This window comes from Saimiri boliviensis, chromosome 4 (genome assembly GCF_048565385.1).
Source record: "Saimiri boliviensis isolate mSaiBol1 chromosome 4, mSaiBol1.pri, whole genome shotgun sequence".
Taxonomy (NCBI): Eukaryota; Metazoa; Chordata; class Mammalia; order Primates; family Cebidae; genus Saimiri; species Saimiri boliviensis.
This window is the reverse complement of record NC_133452.1, coordinates 49,814,674-49,832,011: the sequence shown is the minus strand read 5'-3', so window position 1 is coordinate 49,832,011 and position 17,338 is coordinate 49,814,674. Positions and strand designations below refer to the sequence as shown.

The 17,338-nt window shown below is 38.8% G+C and overlaps 1 long non-coding RNA gene across 1 annotated transcript in view; it reads left to right on the top strand.

The window, feature by feature from the left end:
- Positions 1 to 9,125, top strand: part of LOC120363230 (uncharacterized) — a 186,821-nt gene extending 177,696 nt beyond the window's left edge. The window contains exon 3 of the long non-coding RNA XR_012517195.1: positions 320 to 9,125. This is a non-coding gene — a long non-coding RNA (uncharacterized LOC120363230). The remainder of the gene's footprint in view (positions 1 to 319) is intronic.
- Positions 9,126 to 17,338: the final 8,213 nt, after the last annotated feature.

Below are 17,338 nucleotides of genomic sequence, written 5' to 3'. Positions count from 1 at the left end.
ATGAAAACATTAAAGGTAGGCCTTTGGGAGATAATGAGGTCAGGAGGTTGGAACTCTCACAAATGAGATTAGTTCTCTTATAAATGAGGCTTGAGGGAGCTTGTTTTCCCCTTTCACCATGTGAGGACACACAAAAAGGCACCACCTATTAATCAGGAAAGAGGCTTTCACCAGACACTGAATCTGTTGGCCAATTAGTCTTGGACTACCAGCCTCCAGAACTGTGAGAAGTAAATTTCTGTTCTTTATGAACTACTTGCTTTATGAGGTTTTGTTATAGCAGCCTCAATGGACTAAGATACTAATGTATAACCTGCAGGTTTGCTACCACAGCCACTTAAAATGAGCACTGCATTGGCTGGGTAAGGAGGCTGAATGACAGACATCTACAATAAGGATCAGCTAGTCTCTATCAATATTAAGAGACTCTTCTGCAGTGGATACTCTCTGGTAAGCTTTTATATATGATATGAATATTCTAATATTCCTTGTATGGTTTGGCTCTGTGTCTCTACCCAAATCTCATCTCCAATTGTAATCCCCATAATCCCCACATGTTGAGGGAGGAAGCTGGTGGGAGGTGATTGGGTCATGGGTGCAATTTCCCCTCTGCTGTTCTTGTAATAGTGCGTTAGTTCTCACAAGATCTGATGGTTTTATAAGGATTTGACAGTTCTTCCTTCACATGGTCTCTCCCTCTGGCCACCATGTAAGATGTGCCTGCTTCCCCTTTGGCCATTATTGTAAGTCTCCTGAGGCTTCACCAGCCAGGCAGAACTGTGCATCAATTGAACTTTTCATTATGAATTACTCAGTCTTGGGTATTTCTTTTCAGCAGTGTGAAACAGACTAATACAATTCCATAACCATTTCGAGAAATCAGTCCACATATCCTGTCCTCAGAGCACCTTGCCACCAATTCTTGCTTTTCCAAGTCACAATGAAATGTACATCCCATTAGCTTTTTCCTGGAGTCATTGTGAATCCATACAGTAGACCATCTATTCCTCCACAGAAAGTGGAAAAACAAATGTACTACCTGAAATTCTGTCCACTGGGAATATTTCCATTTCAGACAAAATTTCAAACTGCTACAAGTGGGTCTAGAGCAGGCGTCCCCAAACTACGGCCCACGGGCCACATGCGGCCCCATGAGGCCATTTATCCGGCCCCCCACTGCACTTCAGGAAGGGGCACCTCTTTCATTGGTGGTCAGTGAGAGGAGCACAGTATGTGGCGGCCCTCCAATGGTCTGAGGGACAGTGAACTGGCCCCCTGTGTAAAAAGTCTGGGGATGCCTGGTCTAGAGTGTAGCAGCTGTTCATTTCTGGATGGAGTCAACATCTGTCAAACAGGTAATTTTTCCTCCTTGCTAATAGTCATAGATAACTTCATAGCCATGGTTTAAGGAATTGCCTACGTAGCAGTAGGAGTAGATACTTTGAAGTATGATTCTGTTTAAAGGAGTTATTTGCATTTTCTGGACAACCTTTGTCCCTGTTAGGTATATTCCATTCCTATTTAGTAGCCTGATGCTCCTCCACACATCTACTTTTACATTTTCTTTTGATCAGATGATGTCCAATTCATGATGAGCAGCTCAGGTCATATAGTCTTATGGTTGCTGTGCTCAGGTGCTATTATTTGGTTGTACCAGAATCCAGTAACAAATTAGGATCAGCTTTAAAGTGAAAAATAGTTGTTTGCAGAATAGAGTCTGAATTTACTCCAAAATATTGGGGTCTACATTATGTTTTTCCTATAGAGGGCTACTGGGGGCTCCAAAGTGTGCCTCTATTTATGACAGAATTCAAATACCATTTAGATATGCCAGCTTTTGATGTCTAAGTGATGGGACATCTTTTACCATAAATTGGACCTATTGCTATCCCTCTCTTGCTCTGGGCAACATTCCAAACTGGTATCCTTGTGTATTATTTAGGAAATGGATAACAGCAGTGTTCCCAAATGTAGCATATGCCTCCTCTAAAATCAAAAGACATGTCAAATGTGGTGCCTCTTTCTTTATGGTAGGAAGTTAAAAGTGCACTTAATTATTCTTCATTTCAGAGGTGATAACCCACATGGTCTACAACAAAGGATTCCCAGAATCTTTGAATTTGGCAGAATCCCAAATCTTCATGGGAGTTGGGCAGAATTCCAAAGCTCTGTGGGTTTTATTTTCTACTCACTAAAGCACAAGTGTTTTACAAAGGCACCTACGTGTTTGCAACTTCCTGCTTATCAGGTCCAATTAATATAATGTCTTCACTGTTATGGATCAGATGTTTTCTGAGATTTCAATGTGGTCAGGATTTCTCTGGACTGTTGATATAGTCATGAGGTAAGTCACTGAAGATGTACTTTTGTTCCTACTATTTAGATAAAGATGAATTGCTTCTTATTTGTCCCTAATACAGATAGGGAACAAAACAAAACAAAGTGAAACCATTTTCTGGATCAATAACTACATTTCAGCAATCAACAGCTGTGTTGGCGGTACCGATATTTCAGGGTCATTCTAAATATCCACTTGGCTTTTGTATCAGCCAAACTAAAGAGTTAAGTGAGGATGGGATAGAAATCAACACCCCTGTTTCTTTCAGTCCTTGATGGTAGCACTAGTTTCTGCATTTTCCTCCCAGGGATATAATATTGCTTTCTGTTTATTACTTGACATGGATAATTCCTGGAGCTCCACTTGGCTCTTCTCAACATAATGACATTTATGGCATCAGTCAGGAAACCAATGTGAGGATGTTTCTAGTTGTTAAGTATGATTATTTCAGGTAGATGGCTGTGAACATGGAAAATAATGACTAGGAAGGCATATAGCCCACCAACCATTCTCAGACAGATGTGGGCCAATACTCCATTTATTTTATGACTTTGTGCCATACTAATTAGTGCTAAATTGGAGCAATAAGTAATAGCTCCTAGGTAGTATCATTTACTTTTCTTTCCTAACTCACTCTGACCTTGTTAAATGGCCATGGGTTCTCTGGGGGAAGGATTGGAGGAAGAATTACAATGTATTCGTGTGTCTTCATTTCAAGATGATTCCTCAATAGAAGCTAGCAGCCATCTCAGAAGGCTCTGGGTTTATGAACGAAGTATGAGGTCATGAATTCCTACTATAGCACTTCAATTTGAGTTATTGCTTACCAAAAGAAGAATTGGTCTGATAACATATACCAAGTAATATTTTAGAAGGCTGACAATCAATTTCATTTCTAAGGTCCTCCTAAAAATAGTAGCCACAATAAAAAATCCATGTGGGTCAAAACATCACCATTACTATTCTGTCCTTGTGGTTTGTTAGGGGTAATTTTTCCAGTCTCATCCCCAAAACTGAGCACTGCCACCTGGCCTCTAACACTCCAAGACCCCATAATTCTCATTAAGATTAGGGAGCCCAAATTTTCAGCAGCATCTCTGGCCTACAGAGAGGAGTCTTGACAGAACTCTTAAGAGATGTGTTTGCTTAATACCAAAGTATTCTTATTGCTTTGGAGAAGGAAGTATTCTCGTTTTGTTTTTTATGGCCCTTGTCATAACTCTGTGTTGGAGGGAACCTGTTTCACTATTGCCTCCTTTGACCACGTTGCAACAGGGACCCATCTTGTCTGTTTCCAAAAGAGTGCCTTGACCATGCCACCTTCCCAAACCCTCCTGGGACCCCCGAGCTGTGTTCATGAAGGGGTGTGGGCTGAGGTAGTGAAATGGGTGGTAGGTGGTGGTGGAACCCAGAAACTGATGCTGGTGCTTGGAGGGGGTTCTTAAATTATTTTTAAAAAATAATTTTTTGTATAAATAAAAGAAAATGAGATGAATCCCAGCTCCAGGGGTGAAAAAGTTAAAATAAAATAAAGTACCCTTTTTGTAGGTATAGTGAGGGTGTGTTGGAATAGGTTACATAGAACAGATTCACTTCAAAATTTTCATCTCCCTATGCCTTTGGTTTTTTCCTCTTTGTACTGAGAAGTCCTAGCAACTCACCCTCATTACTGTAGGTCACCACTAAGCCCAGGTTTCATCAAACTGTTAAAGCCCATCCCAGGTTCTTCAGCTGACAAATTATATTCAGAATCTCAGGTGAGTTTTCTCATATTGATAAATTCTTCCTGAACTAAGCTCTTACTTTTATCTCCTTGATTTGACCCCTTCAGAATAAATTTCTAAACATGCTTTTCCACTCTCATTTTCTGATGATCAAAGTTGTCAATGTCCTAACACATCTCTGGTTTAGAATATATCTCATCTTTGAGAATACCTTGCACTTCTCCTTCTCGCCATGTACACAATGAGTGATGATTGTGGTTAACCTGGAGGAGAATGGGAATCTCCTGGAAAGGCAAGTGCTGCTGATGAAGTCACTGAAAGTAGCTTTTTTCAGAAAGGTTGGAGGGATTGCTTCAACTTCCAAGAAGGATTCAGGAGGCTTTAAGAATTTAAGCTAAGGAACCCATCTCAAGTCTCCAGGGTCCCCTTTTTCCAACTAGTGACTCATTATAAGTTTCTTAGGTTACAACTGGGTCCCTGTTTACAATGTAGTAGGACCCTGAGACTTGAGATGGGCTGGTAACCTTAATTTTTGCTTGGACTTTCAAAGCCCACTGAATTGATATGTTTACCAACATTGCAACTTTGCTCATACCATCACGTCTTGGTCCTAATCATCGGTTATGTTTGTTCTGCAGATATGCAAGACAAGAGATACATTTAAAGCTGATTTGTTCTCCCTCATGCTTTGAGTTGAGTATTCAAGGCACTAAACTTATATTCTTATTTTTGTAAGCTCTTTAACAGAGTGAGAATCAGCCTGTAATCTTTATTACTATAATGATCAAATGACATACACATAATCTTCCTAAGCATTGCTCTCCACTGATTATCTGTCCCCCCAAACCCCAGCAAGGAAATTGTCTGTATATTATAAAATAATATGTGTGGAATCCACATTGGAATTGTAACCTGAGAGCCTGTTTCTAAAGGCTACCCCTGGTACCAATTAGTGCATTGTCAGGGGCCCAGCAAGACACAGAAGGCAAACTAATGGAATTCTGAGGAGAATTTAATGAAAGTACTAGTTAGAGAAAATGTGACTTAGGGTTAGAAAACAAATCAGAGATGTTGAGGGACCTCCGACTAGCAACACTGAGGTGTTACAATCTCTAAACCTGAAGGAATAGTTCTCTGGGAACTATTCCTCCCCAGCCCCTGCCCTTCAGGTTTAGAGATGGTAACACCGCAAAGCCCTGTGAGCCAGATCCTCAGAGGAGGGGCTGCTTGGCAGGAGCTGAAGTCAGAGAGAGTCGCATCCAATGTAAGAATCCCAGCATTAAACCAGACATGAGCAAGCCATTAACTGGCCTGACTTCTCTCTTCCCTCCTTCTGATTCCCTGTTAGGCTTCTCATTAGCACATGTCATGCACTCTGCAGGGTTCAGCCTTCCAGGAATACAGAGAGCACCGAGAGAATGGATCTGGGTCAGTGGAGAATGGAGGGTAGCAAATGGAGAATAATTTGCATGCTGTAGTGGTGGTAGGGGCTGTCTATGTAGGAGTGGTGAATTCAAGGAGAGAGTCCTATTGCATTCAGGAATACTATTTCCTTTTAGTACTGCTCCTTGTAGAGAATGTATTCTTTCAGACTCATTGTATAGCTATAACAAATCCTTTTCCAGGCCATATCCTACCTCAGTATGCCAGAAATTCTTTCCTGTGGGCCTCATGGTCCCCAGGCAAATCAGGATATATGGCTAGAAACTGCTTGGGTGTCCTTAAGCATTCTGACGGTGAAGGTGATTATATATGGTTGTAGCATGTGAAAGCCTCCAGAGAGATCGTTGCTAGTGCATCTGAGTTCAAGCCAAGAGATACTGTTAGAGGGTGAAGTAAAAGAAAATTAAGGTGAGCATTCCTTGGAAGCAACATTAATTTATAATGTGATGTGGCAGCAGAAAAGCTAAATGTTTTTTGAAGACCTGTATGAAGAATAATCACAGCCCTGAGTATTTCTTCCCACACAATTCAGTTACAATACTTCAGATATCACATCTAATTTTGAATGTCTGAGTTAAAATAAGTTGCAGACATTTGGTTGATTAGCAGAAAGGAAAAGTGTGCAATAAAATGAAAGAAAAAAGCCTAACAGATAAAAACAAAAACAAAAACAGAAAACCTGCCTCCAAAACAGAGTGAAATAGATTAACCCCAATTATGAGGTGTAATTTTTTTTTTGAGACGGAGTCTTGCTTTGTCACCAGGCTGGCGTGCAGTGGTGTGATCTTGGCTCACTGTGACCTCTGCCTCCTGGGTTCACGTGATTCCTCTGCCTCAGCCTCCCGAGTAGTTGGGATTACAGGTGTGCTCCACCACACCTGGCTAACTTTTTGCATTTTAGTAGAGACTAGGTTTCACCATGTTGGCCAGGATGGTCTCCATCTCCTGACCTCGTGATCTGCCCACCTTGGTCTCCCAAGGTGCTGGGATTATAGGTGTGAGCTACTGTGCCTGGCTGGTATAATGTGTTTAACACACATATTAAATGGTATGATAGAGACTACAGGGAAAATAAAACATGGGAAAATGACTAGAAAAATATTCGGGTATCAGTAATACAGTCTTTTTGGTAATACACAGAAAATCATCCATGCACAGAAGAAAAACTTGTAATACATAGATGCATAGATGTGTAGAGGGGCTGTTGATTGTCAGCTATAACTTGTTTAGTCACAGGTGTGCATTCCTTTCTATGAGGCATCCGTTAACTCTGTGAATGTGAAAATTCAAATCCAGGATAGATCTGTAAAATGAGGAAACAGGAAATTTTACTCTCTTTCTGTTTTCCATAAGTAGAACAAATTTAGCTGTATTTCGCTAGAGGCAAGTTTGCTGAACTTGAATTACCTTTACATTGATTGCTATAGACATCCAGATAAGATTGCAAAGCTTTCTCTGTGGTGTTGCAGTTTTACACAGTGTAGGGTTTTGGTCATTGTGTCAATCTACATTGCTTGCTTCAGACTATCTCTATTTGAGAAGCTCTTTTAAATAGAAAATGGCCTTTACCGGATCGGATCGCTATGCCCAGGGGGAGGGTATGGGAACTTTGAAGCTAGTTGATCAAAGTTGCAAACTTTGAAGTTAGTTGATCTTGCTTTCTTCACTTACTAGCTGTGTGACATTAGGCACATTTTTAGTTTCTGTGAGCTTTGACTTTCTTTTCTGTAACAAGGGATGGTTAATGCTTTTAGTTATGTTTTGAGGATTAACAGGGGTAATATACATATAAAGCACTAACATGGCTGGCATTTATGGGGACTCAATAAATAGAAGCTGCTGAAATTCTTCTTCTTCATTGTCTTCTTATTTCTCAATTAAGGAATTGATATGTTTTCCCTGTGAGTATAGTGGTGGTACTTCTCAGAGAGGGAAGTTGGCAGGGCAGAGACTTGTCTCTGTTGCTGGAGTTAAGACATCATTTACTTAAAGTAGCTTCTCCATTTCTGCTTCTCAGAATAGACTGAGCACCCCCCGGAGACTTTAACTTCTTCCCTAATAAATGAAAAGTTTGAATCTGAAGTCAGGTAACATTTTGCCTTAAAGCATTGTCTTAAATGGATTTTTCTTTCCTGCTTAAAAGAAAATCAGGAAAGATTTATTATAAATGCTCTCAGGAGGCCTTATCCAAAATGCTTCCCCTTAAAGAGATAGTCACAAAAATGAGCACTGAACGCTGCTTTGGAGATTTAAAAATTGACAGCAAAACCATTTTCTGCATGTCTCTTACTGAATTGGGGATGAGTTTGAATATACTCAAAATTAACCTAAAACTTCACATTTGATTAAATTAAGATCCACATGTGAAGACATGGATAACAATTCATTTTTAATAAAGAGAACCAATTACTAAAAATGTTATATATTAGAAAGCCGATAAGCAAACCAAATTATATTAGGTAGCTGTATAGTTATATATTTAAGGCCAACAGTATCTCTTTAAGCGATAATTTCATTAGTATTTATTTAAATTACTTTATATATTACATTCAGCTGAAATAGCCATTCTGAGTTTAATTCAGATAACATAAATAAGTTTTGCTTTTATTCTTTGACATTTTATAAATCTTTGCAAATAATATTAATTGTTTTCTGGAGGATGGAGTGGAAATAAAAATGAAGCACATTAAATTTGCCTTTTCAGCTGCCTCGCTCTGTCTGTAGTCTCTGAGCACATTTTGAATTTTTGAAGGAAGTCAAAAGCTCACAGTTTGCACACTTGCTTCATTTCTGCTCCCTAACTGCTTAACAGCCATCGAGAAGGATTGCTATTGTCTAGAGATCCTTCCTAAGTTGACCTTTTCTTTGAAATGTAATAATAATAGCCTAATAGATGAACAAATAAATGTTAGGAAATGTTAGTTCCCCTTAGGAGATGTGGTCAATTATTTCTTTTCCAGTTTTATAATCTTTTATAATCAGTTAATACAGAATGACAAATTGAGAAATGTGCTGGACTTGGCGTCAAAACTCCTAGGTTCTACTCCTGGTAATTCAATGTGTTTGACATTGTGTCTTGCACAAGTCACTTAGATTTTTCTGAACCTCAGTGTCTCTATCTATGAAATGGAAATACCAACTGCTGCCTGTGATGGATGCAATAAATTTGTTTGTCCTCAGCATCCATTTCTACCTTCTTTGTCCTGACCTTCTTCTACAGAGGAAGGGAAGCTTAAAAAAAAAAAAATCCGTATTTCCTAGGATTCTTCAATGCTAACGTTCAGAAGCAAATTGGATCCTATCATTTAGAAGTATTTATTCAAGCTCTAGAAAGTGGGACTAATTTGGAAGCCACATTCCTGCAGCTTTTGTTTCTTTTTCCTTAGAAAATAGGTTACAAGACATGGAGTTTTCCTCCAATAGTGTTTCAGCATTCAGCTCTAGTTAGTAAAGGTGGCAGCAGCAGCAGTGGCAGCTTTCTCATCTCCAGGCCACAGCTGTAGCAAAATGTTCTTGACTTGACAATGCCAGTGGTGGCCTCTTGTTTCTTACCTTCCGATTTTGGCAAAATCTGCAGTCCTCCTGGTGGTGCAGTTGTACAGTGTTTGGGGCTTGTTTCTGGAGACCCAGCTTAGAGTGTGCTCTTCCCAAACTTCTAATTACTTTGTTAACATATATTTTCTTGAATTATTCTTAACATACATAAAGGGTATGTATTTAGTTTTTGAACGTTAATATTTGATCATATTTTAAGATGTTTTGTTGAAATGCTATAGGGACATAGGAATTATGATTCACACACACACACACACACACACACACACACACACACACACACACACACAATTTGCCACATTCTTTGACTAGAAGACTTTTCTTTTTTTCCAACAGTGTCACTGTCACCCAGGCTGTAGTGCACTGGTACTATCATGGTGATCACAGCTCACTGCAGCCTCAAACTCCTGGTCTCAAGAGATCCCCCCACCTCAGTCTCTCATTGTGACTAGTGGAATTTAACAGGAGCATACCTGAGATTTTCTCTACTTACACCCTGGTAATGGGGTCAGGGCAGATGAATTGTGGTACAGGAGGGTAGCCTTATGCTTCTCAAGCAACTTAAGGTCTGGCTATGTAGGGGCACTTGGTCTTGAGTAATTTCCTTGCTTCTAAACTCTATTCTTCATATCAACTGGCTTTGACTAGAATTTTCTGCAGCTCTTGTGAATTTCAAGAATCTCAAAATCAGGGTACCGGGTTATTTCTTGCTTTCCCTTTTTTCTTAAAAGCAATGTCCCTTGAAAAGCTAAAGTTTAAAGGTTTGAAATTGTAGAGGATTGTGCCAATTCTTAACATCATTGATTATTCTGAGATGCAATCCTGGTATATTTCCTGCAAGAAATCAAATTACTCAGTTGAAAAACATGATGATTCTTGAAAATAACAGGGAAACTATATGTGCTAAATCAGCACTCTGGGATCTCAAAATCTGAGTTATGATTAGCTTATCTCATTATTACCACTCATTTAATAAAGTCACCTATAATATTTGTGGCTTTAGATTTCTGGTGGGTATGGTGAGTCAATTGTAATTTTTTTCCTTAACCTTGGGGAACTTAAGATTTTTAATCAGTGGATTGCTCTGATCAAACACAATCAATTTTAAAGGAAAAATGTTCCTAGTACTTTTCTGAATTGATAAGCACTTACTATAAAATAAATGTTAGTTTTATGTGAGTAATGTATGCATATTTTATACTTCCTTATATCAAAATGATTTAAGAGTGAGTTTTGACTGCAAACACATTGTAGGAATTAGATAATATCTGGTAACCCTGCTTAACTTTATTTTTTATTTTTTTGGTAATTAAGTTCTTTTTATTTTTCCATAGGATATTGGGGTACAGGCGGTGTTTGGTTGTATAAGTTCTTTAGCGGTGATTTGTGAGATTTTGGAGCACCCATCACTGGAGCAGCATACACTGCACCCTATCTGTAGTCTTTTATCCTTTATCCCCTTTTCAACCTTTCTGCAAAGTCCCCAAAGCCCGTTGTATCATTCTTATGCCTTTGAGTCCTCATAGCTTAGCTCCCACGTATCAATGAGAACATACCATGTTTGGTTTTTCCATTCCTGAGTTGCTTCACTTAGAATAATAGTTTCCAGTCTCATCCAAGTCACTGTAAATGCTGTTAATTCATTCCTTTTTATGTCTGAGTAGCATTCCATTGTCTATATATACCACAGTTTCTTTATCCACTCGTTGATTGATGGGCATTTGGATTAGTTTCATGATTTTGCAGTTGTGCTGCTATAAACGTGTGTGCAATTATCTTTTTCATATAATGACTTCTTTTCCTCTGGGTAGATACCCAGTAGTGGGATTGCTGCATCAAATGGTAGTTCTACTATTAGTTTTTTAAGGAATCTCCACATTGTTATCCATAGTGGCTATTCTAGTTTACATTCCCACCAGCAGTGTAGAAGTGTTCCCTGATCACCACATCCACACCAACATCTACTGTTTTTTATTTTTTGATTATGCTAATTCTTGCAGGAGTAAGGTGATATCACAATATAGTTTTGATTTGCATTTCCCTGATCATTAGTGATGATGAGCAATTTTCATGTTTGTTGGCCATTTCTATATCTTCTTTTGAGAATTGTCTATTCATGTCCTTACCCCACTTTTTGATAGGATCGTTTTTTTCTTACTGATTTGTTTGAGTTTTTTGTAGATTCTGGATATTAGTCCTTGGTCAGATGTATAGATCATGAAGATTTTCTCCCACTCTGTGGGTTATCTGTTTACTCTGTGAACTCTTCCTTTTGCCATGCAAAAGCTCTTTAGTTTAATTAAGTCCCAGCTATTTATCTTTGCTTTATTTCATTTGCCTTTGGGTTCTTGGTCATGAAATCCTTGCCTAAGCCAGTGTCTAGAAGGGTTTTTCCAGTGCTATCTTCTAGAATTTTTATAGTTTCAGGTCTTAGATTTATGTCCTTAGTCAATCTTGATTTGATTTTGTGTAAGGTGAGAGATGCAAATCCAGTTTCATTTTCCTACATGTGGCTAGCCAATTATTGCAGCACCATTGTTGAGAAGGGTGTCCTTTCCACACTTTATGTTTTTGTTTGCTTTGTCAGAGATCGGTTGGCTTTAAGTATTTGGGTTTATTTCTGGGTTGTCTATTCTGCTCCATTGGTCTATGTGCCTATTTTTATACTAGTACCAAGCTGTTTTGGTGACTATGGCCTATAGTATAGTTTGAAATCAGGTAGTGTGATGCCTTCAAATTTGTAGATTTGTTTTGTTTTGTTTGTGTGTATGTTTGTGTGTGTGTGTGTTGTTTGTTTGTTTGTTTTGGCTTGATCTTTCTTTGGCTATGTGGGCTCTTTTTGGTTTCATATGAATTTTAGAATTTTTTTTTTCAAATTCTGTGAAGAATGATGGTGGAATTCTGATGGGGATTGCACTGAATTTGTAGATTGCTTTTGGCAGGATGGTCATTTTCAAATTGATTCTACCCATCCATGAGCATGGGATATGTTTCCATTTGTTTTTGTCATCTATGATTTCTCTCAAGACTGTTTTATACTTTTCCTCGTAGAAGTCTTTTGCCTCTTTGGTTAGGTATATTCTTAAGTATTTTATTTTATTTTATTTTATTTTTGCAGCTATTATAAAAGGGATTGAGTTCTTGATTTCTCTGCCTGATTGCTGTTGGTGTATAGAAGAGCTACCTGATTTGTGTACATTACTCTTGTATCTGGAAACCTAGATTAATTCTTTTTATCAGTTCTAGGCACTTTCTGGAAGAGTCTTTTTTTTTTTTTTTTTTTTTTTTTTTGATGGATTCACTCTTGTTGCTCAGGCTGGAGTGCAATGGTGTGATATTGCCTCACTGCAACCTCTGCCTCCCAGGTTCAAGTGTTTCTCCTGGCTCCACCTCCCAAATAGCTGAGATTACAGGCATGCGCCACCAGGCCCCACTAATTTTTTGTATTTTTAGTAGAGGTGAGATTTCTCCATGTTGGTCAGGCTGGTCTTGAACTGCTGACCTCAGGTTATCTGCCTACCTCGGCATCCCAAAGTACTGGCCACTGGACCCGGCCTATGGAAGAATCTTTAGGGTTTTCTAGGTAAATGATCATATCATCAGCAAACAGTGACAATTTGATTTTCTCTTTATGGATTTGGATGCCCTTTATTTCTTTCTCTTTTCTGATTGCTCTGACTAAGACTTCCAGTACTGTGTTAAAGAGGAGTGGTGAGAGTCAGTATCCTTGTCTCATTCCAGTTCTCAGAGGGAATGCTTTCAACTTTTTCAAATTCAGTATATTTTGGCTATGGGATTGTCATAGATGGCTTTTATTACATGGAGATATGTCCCTTGTATGCCAATTTTGCTGAGAGTTTTATCATAAAGCAATGCTGGATTTTGTCAAATGCTTTTTCTGCATCTATTGAGATGATCATGTGATTTTGTTTTTAGTTCTGGTTTGTGTGGTGTATTACATTTATTGACTAGCAAATGTTAAACCATCTCTGCATCTCTGTTATGAAACCCGCTTGTTCATGGTGAGTTATCTTTTGATATGTTGTTGGATTCAGTTAGCTAGTATTTTGTTAAGGATTTTAATGTCTATGTCCATCAGAAATATTGGTCGGTAGTTTTCTTTCTGATAATGTCCTTTCCTACTTTTGGTATTAGGGTGATGCTTGGTTCATGGAATAAATTAGAGAGTGTTCCCTCTTTCTATATCTTGTGGAATAGTGTCAAAAAGATTGGTACCAATTCTTCTTTGAACGTCTTGTAGAATTCTGCTGTGAATCTGTCTGGTCTTGGACTTTTTTTGTTTGTAGTTTTTAAATTACCATTTCAATTTTACTGCTCATAATTACCCTGTTCAGGTTATCCAATTCTTACCAATTTAAGCTAGGCGGGTTGTATTTTTCCAGGAATTTCTCCATCTCTTCTAGGTTTTCTAGTTTGTGTCCGTAAAGGCATTCATAGTAGCCTTGAATGATCTTTTGTATTTCAGTGATGACAGTGGTAAATCTCCTGTTTCATTTCTTAATGAGGTTATTTAGATTTTCTGTCTTTCTTTTCTTGGTTAATCTTGATAATGCTCTATCAGTTTTATTTATCTTTTCGAAGAACCAGCTTTTTGTTTCATTTATCTTTTGTATTTTTTTTTTGATTCAGTTTTATTTAGTTATTCTCTAATCTTGGTTGTTTCCTTTCTTCTGCTGGGTTTCGGTTTGGTTTGCTCTTGTTTCTCTAGTTCCTTGAGATGTGACTTAGAGTGTCAGTTTGTGTTCTTTCAGTCTTTTTGATTTAGGTACTTAGGGCTATGAGCTTCCCTCTTAGCCCCAACTTTGCTGTATCCCAGAGGTTTTGATAGATTGTATCATTATTATCGTTCAGTTTGAAGAATTTTTAAATTTTCATCTTGATTTTGTTTTTGCCCTAATGATTATTCAGCAGGTTATTTAATTTCCATGCATTTGCATGATTTTGAAATTTCCTTTTGGTGTTGATTTCCAGTTTTATTCTACTGTAGTTTAAGAGAGTGCTTGATGTAATTTCAATTTTCTTAAATTTATTGAGGCTCATTTTGTGACCAATAATATGGTCTATTTTGAAGAAAGTTCCATACACTGTTGAATAAAGTGTGTATTCTGCGGCTGTTGGGTACAATATTGTATATATCCATTAAGTCCATTTGTTCCAAGGTATAGTTTAAATCCATAGTTTCTTTGTTTACTTTCTGTCTTGATGACCTGTCTAGTGCTGTCAGTAGAGTATTGAAGTCCACCACTATTATTGTATTGCTGCCTATATCATTTTTAGGTCTATTAGTAATTGTTTTATAAATTTGGGAGCTCCAAATATTTAGGATTGTGATATTTTCCTGTTGGACAAGGTCTTTTACCATTATATAATGTCCCTCTTAGTCTCTTTCACCTGCTGTTGCTTTAAAGTTTCTTTTGTCTGATATAAGAATAGTTAACCCTGCTCACTTTTGGTGTCCATTTGAATGAAATACCTTTTCCATCCCTTTACTTTACTTTTATGTGAGTTTTTATGTGTGAGGTGAGTCTCCTGAAGGCAGCAGGTAGTTGGTTGGTGAGTTATTATCCATTCTACCATTCTGTATCTTTTAAGTGGAGGATTTGGGCCATTTACATTCAATGTTAGTATTGAGATATGAGATTCCATTCCATTCATTGTGCTATCTGTTGCCTGTGTGCCTTGGTTTTTGTTCATTTGTTTGTTTTTGCTTATTAACTTGTACTTTTGTTTTATAGGTCTTGTGTGAATTATGCTTTAAAGATGTTCTGTTTTGATGTGTTTTCAGGATTTGTTTCAAGATTTAGAGCTCCTTTTAATAGTTCTTGTCTTAGTGGCTTGGTATTGGCAAATTCTCTTAGCATTTGTCTGAAAAAGACCGTATCTTTCCTTCAAATATAATGCTTAGTTTCACTGGATACAAAATTCTTGGCTGATAATTATTTTGAAAAGGCTTATGACAGAGCCCCAATCACTTCTAGCTTATAGGGGTTCTGCTGAGAAATCTGCTGTTATTCTGATAGGCTTTCCTTTGTAGGTTACCTGGTGCTTTTGTCTCACAGCTCTTAAGATGCTTTCCTTTGTCTTAACTTTAGATAACCTGATGACAATATGCATAGGCATTGATCTCTTTGTGGTAAATTTCTCAGATGTTCTTTGTGCTTCTTGTAAGATGTCTACGTTTCTAGCAAGGCTGGGGAACTATTCCTCAATTATTCCCTCAAATATATTTTACAGACTTTAGATTTATCTTTGTCCTCAGGATCACTGATTATTCTTAGGTTTGGTTGTTTAACATAATCCCAAACTTCTTGGAGGCTTTGCTCATATTTTCTTATTTTTTTTTTTATTTGTCTTTGTTAGATTGGGTTAATTAGAAGACCTATTCTTCAAGCTCTGAATGTTTTTCTTCTACTTGTTCAATTCTATTGCTGAGACTTTCCAGAGCATTTTGCATTACTATAAGTCTGTCCAGTGTTTCCTGAAGTTTTGATTATTTTTTCTTTATGCTATTATTTCCTTGAATATTTCTCTCTTTACTTCTTATATTGTTTTTTGGATTTCCTTTCATTCAGCTTTGTCTTTCTCTGGTCCCTCCCTGATTATCTTAATTACTGACCTCCTGAATTCTTTATGAGGTAAACCAGGGGTTTCTTCTTAATTTGGATCCATTGCTCGTGAGCTAGTGTGATTTTTGGGGGGTGTTAAAGAGCCTTGTTTTGTCATATTATGAGAGTTGGTTTTCTGTTTGTTTTTCTCATTTGGGTAGGCTCTGTCAGAGGGAAGGTTTAGGGCTGAAGGCTATTGTTCACATTTTTTTTGTCCCACGATGGATGTGTTTCCTTGAGGAAATGCTCTCCCCCTTTTCCTATGGATGTGGCTTCCTGAGGCTGCAGTGATTGTTATCTCTCTACTGGGTCTACTAGCCAGCAAGTCTACCAGGTTACATACAGGTTGGTACTACGGGTTGCCTGCACAGAGTCCTGTGAAGTGAACCGTCTATTGGTCTCTCAGCTGTGGATACCAGCAGCTGATACAGTGGAGGTGAAAATGGGGTGAAATGGACCCTGTCAGCGTTCTTAGCTTTGGTGGTTTAGTGTTCTATTTTTGTTCTGGTTGGCCACCTGCCAGGAGGTGGCGCTTTCCCAGAGAGCATCAGGTGTGGTAGTATGGAGAGGAACTGGCAGTGGGCAGGGCCCTAGAACTCCTGAGTATATGCCCTTTGTGTTCAGCTTCCAGGGTGGGTAGGGAAAGACCATCAGGTGGGGAGGGGGACAGACTTTTCTTGGGCGGGTCTTGCTGCAGCTGCTATGAAGGATGAGGGTGAGATTTTCAGGTCACTGGAGTTGTGTTCCTAGAAGGATTATGGCTGCCTCTTCTGAGTCATGCAGGTTGTCAGGGAAGTTGGGGAAAGCCAGCAGTCACAGGACTCACCCAGCTCCCATGCAATCCCTGAAGGTCTGGTCTCACTCCAACCATGCGACCTCCAACAGCAGAGTCTGTTTCCAGGCAGTGGGCAATCAGGGCTTGAGAACTTGCCCCAGGGTAGCCACCTCCCAGGTGGAAAGACTTTTGTAAAAGACTTTTGCATATTTTACAGACTCTAAAGTCTGTAAAATATATTTGAGGGAATAATTGAGGAATAGTTCCCCAGCCTTGCTAGAAACTTAGACATCTTACAAGAAGCACAAAGAACATCTGAGAAATTTATCACAAAGAGATCAATGCCTATGCATATTGTCATCAGGTTATCTAAAGTTAAGACAAAGGAAAGCATCTTAAGAGCTATGAGACAAAAGCACCAGGTAACCTACAAAGAAAAGGACTTTTGTTCTTCCCCGGCCTGTGGAGTCTGCTCACTGGATTCATGCCTTCCGGCAAGTTCGGTCAGAAAGCTTCTCGCCTGTTTTGAATTGTTACAAAGTTCAGCTGGAGACTTTTTTCTCCCTGTGGCACTTTCCCGACATCCTGGACACCCTCCTGAGGGATCCCTGTGGTGTCAAGGCATGAACGGCTTGCTTGGGGACCCAGCGAGTTACCAGGACTTTTCCTGCTGCTTCCTCTACTCCTGTATTTTGGTTGGCTGTCTAAACTGACTCAGATCCAGGTAAGGTCAGAAACTGCTCCTGCAAACTAGAACTTCAGTTTCCCCAGTGGGGGGTGTGTGTTCAGGAGCAGAGGATCTCCCTTTCCCACTTCCATAGTAGGGGCACTCACAGTATTTGGGATGTCTCTCAGGTCCCTCAGGATCACTCCGCTT